Consider the following 4,045-nt stretch of genomic DNA (forward strand, 5'->3'; position numbering starts at 1 on the left):
TCCACAAGAAAGATATAAGAGAGAACTCTTAAAGATTTTGATTTCAATAAAAGATTTATAATATGTTACATCATACGATTGTTTATATAGGGATATAAAAACTAAAACGAAATAAAATAAATACTATTAAAAATAAATAATAACTAAAATCAGCGTGATCATGCAGAATTTTGGCATGATCATGCACAATCCTTAAATATCCCTAAGTTGAAACTATTGAAAATTTTCAGTTTGGCATGATCATGTCATCCCAGAGCGTGATCATGTCATCATGTATCCTCATTAGCGTGATCATGCACTCCTCGGCGTGATCATGCATTTGTTTTTATCGTATCTCATTACATACTCAATTTGTACCGAAATTCCTCCCACATCAATACGAAAAGAAGGATATACTGAGAGTGAGATATCGAGAGAGATAGAGAACGAGAGAGATGAAACAAACCGAAGAGATGAGTAGTACGAGTGTGAGTGTGAGAGATAAGAGCTTGTACTACGTCACCATTGAAAAACTTGTAACTTTATTGTGTGTATAACTGTATGTAAAATATGGAGAAGAAGAAGTGATTTGTTGTATGTACTGAGGCGAGAAAACAATGACCAACTAACCGACTATTCTAATCTAATATTTACAGAAAGAAATAAAAATATCAGCTACATGTTGTCTGTCAAGTGACATGTCCTCTAATATGTCCCACAGGAGTGTAATTATATTAGGTGTGTGCATATTTGAGGAACCGAAGACCATCTGATACCGAACCTAGCAACCACATGACCCGAATAACCCAAGATCTAGATTCCACTTTTGTGTTATTTTGTGTTTTTTGATGCTGCTTCGGCATGTACATTAATTTTTTAATGTAAGTTGGTGCCTTTTTTCATTTTTGTGAATTTTCAACTGACCTCTTTCTTCTCACTTTATGTCTCTCCTGTCTCAATTGAATCAAAGGTACCGATAGGTCCGAATGTCCGATACCCACAAGCAGAAACACAAATGTGTTTATATACTTTGGGCCCTTTTATATATTGTTTCATGTAAATGTAATGCATGTGTACAATTTTTACAGTGAAACTAGTTGTGATTAAATTGATGGAAATGACTTACGCAATTGTTTTATTAAAAAAACTTTGACTGAAAGTTGATAAATGGTTTTAAATCTATAACCATTCTAGCTAGAAGTGCATGCTTATGTTGTATCATGTAGAGTTACAAAGTTGGTGGCTCATGTAGTTTCATATAGAGTTACGGAGTCACTAACTTATTGGTCCATGCAGACTGCAGTGCTGTGCAGAGGGTTCCGGTTGGATAACTATTTGCCTGCGTTCATAAAAGTTCGTTCAAAAGTTAGAACTAGAAAAGTTCGGTCAAGTTCGAATTTAAACTACACTTTTTGTCAGATAAGTTCATAAGTTGAATCAAGTTCGTTCTCCCGCTGCCAAGATTGAATTGCTATCCCTGGATCACGAGCTGGAATAGCAGCTCTGTACTGCCAAACTGAAACTCTCACATTCTAACAATCACGTGGTTGTTTAATTAGTGGACATGTGCACTATCTTTGGAGTACAGCATATATATTCGTTTTCACTGCACAATGGCACTTCAATTAGCCGTGAATTTAAGCTTGCTAGGTGATTCCTACCTGGTATCCTAGTTTCAACACTTGTTTCTTTTGCTTTTGCCTAGTTGGTGCTGACTGATAGCTCCTATGGTCCAGATTCTTGACACTTGCCAGCCACAGATGTAGACAACTGAATCTCACTCGTATGCCCCTAGTTTAAAAAGATTCCCCCTTTTTTTCCTTTTCTTTACAAATTCAAACAAACAAAAAGATGTAAAGTTAATAATCAAGTAACAACGGAACGTGAACAAATGTGTTCGTTCTTTTTCCTCCTAAAATTTTCTTACTGAAGCCAAAAGTTATCAAGTTGAATAGTTCTACAGTTCAATTACGACATCGAGCTAGGTACTCCTAGTCTCCTATACTTCAGATATCTCTGAAAAAATCAAAAAAAAAAATCACTATCTTAATTTTTACTCTCATTTTAAGTGTACCATTAATAAACTCATGAAAATTTGTGTGTATTGTGTGCTCTCAGGCACACCATAAAAAAAACTTTATTTAAATACATAATTTGATGGGAAAAATAATTGGTCTCACAGAGCGTAATATAGCTAGGTGAACAACCGGCTATGCACAGATTAACACATTAAAAGCATGCCAGTATATTTATATCCACTCCAACATGCAATCCTCCTCAATATTCATTTTTATCTATTTTTAATATAATTCTGTCCAATACATATTTTTAGGATTCTAATTGTTATCAATTACCGTATACTGCATATATATGTTGAGTCCGTTGAGTATTTGAATACCTGGTATAAGTTGGACACTAACATAATTCGTTTTTTTCTTCTGAACCAATCTCATGTATAGTGAGCACTACAAGAAATCTGGCCATTTACGACGGTTTTTTTGAATTGAAATCGTCGTAATTGAGCCATTTACGACGGAAAAAAATCGTCATTTTTGGTCGAGTAGTAAGTTCGTTTTTTCGTCACAAGATAAAATTGCGTCGCAAGTTAGGAAGTAGGGGCCCACATACTCAATAAAATAATAAATCAACTTACGACGGAATTTATTGTCGTAAAATACCAAAATACGACGAACAATAACGTCGTAAGTTATGTACTTACGACGGAAGAATGCGTCGTAAGTTAGAAATTTCCGACAGAAAAAACATCGTATTTTATAAGATGGGGCCTACAAGCTGGGAAAATGAAAATTCAAAAAAAAAATTAAATATGAAAATGGATACATTACGACGAAATATATGAAGAACAACCGTCGTAAGTTCATTTTACCAGAATAATTACGACGGAATGTTTGAAGAACAACCGTCGTAAGTTTGTTTTTCCAGAATAACCAAAAACTAAATTTTCAGTATCCGGCCATTTTCGGCTTCCAATTTAAATTCTTAACCTGCTAAAATCTTATGCAATCGCAAACTCAAAACAAACTCTAAACCTCGCAATCAAGTCACAATACATAATTTACATTAGTTATACCGTAAATCCATACTAATTCACAATCAAAAGTAGAAAGCAAATTAAAATTCAGTTTACAAACACCCACGACCTAAATTCAGTTTACAAGCACAACTTGGTTATCTTACAAATCAGGTTTCCTGATTGACACAGTAGATATAACTAATTAAAATAAAATTACTATAGTTAATGAAGGGAGTAACGATCAACATCTTTATCTTCATCTTCATCATTGTTGCTTCGGAAGTCATTGTCATTCAATGGTGCGTTATCAATTCTAGTACCCTGCATTAAAAAATATATAATATCTGTAAAGTGCAATTAACTTGATAGCAAATAACAGAAACTTTTACCAAATTGCAGCATTTGCATGACATGAGTAACTGTAAAGCCACATATACCCACATATACAAAAAAAATTGCTTAAAATAGTAAATCTTATTAGAACATAGGCTGATCAGGAGTTGTTCAATGTTGCTATTAATACAATGATAAATGGATTTAAAACAAACCTTCTTAGCTCGGCCTTTGGTAGTCTGAAATTGTTGCCATGCATTCTGCCTCTTGAAAGCATGTATCTTCTTACGTTTATCGGCTTTCTATCGACAATAAAACACTTTATCAATAAAATAAAAAGCGAAAATTGTGCAGGACTCAAGTAAAGCACGACAATGAAAGTAAAGAAAAGAGGGAAACTTCAGTGTTAATAGACAGAAATATAGGCAACAGCTGCCTAGGTGAACAAGACCCCTTCAACTTGACATAGCAGTTCCAACAATGTACAATGAGTGATACATAAGCATGAAACGGAGCACTATGAATACCTCAGTTATCATTTGAGCTTGCTTAGCTAGTCCTCACTAAAAGAATAATGATTTGCTCCAAAAGCTTCACATATTTTTAGGATTTTATTCTTTGCTTTTCCTCGGAGACGAAGACCGCAAATATATTTTTCTCCAACCTGTATGATATTTCACCATCAGGAAGTCAATATTA

General features: G+C 34.1%; 1 long non-coding RNA gene across 1 annotated transcript; it reads right to left on the reverse strand.

The window, feature by feature from the left end:
* Window positions 1–3,186: 3,186 nt before the first annotated feature.
* LOC141706276 (uncharacterized) lies at window positions 3,187–4,045 on the reverse strand. Its single transcript, XR_012568746.1, has 3 exons — window positions 3,874–4,045; window positions 3,562–3,648; window positions 3,187–3,334 (listed from the first exon to the last, which is right to left on the reverse strand). It is a non-coding gene; the product is annotated as an uncharacterized LOC141706276 (long non-coding RNA).

The sequence above is a fragment of the Apium graveolens genome, chromosome 2, assembly GCF_009905375.1.
Source record: "Apium graveolens cultivar Ventura chromosome 2, ASM990537v1, whole genome shotgun sequence".
Taxonomy (NCBI): Eukaryota; Viridiplantae; Streptophyta; class Magnoliopsida; order Apiales; family Apiaceae; genus Apium; species Apium graveolens.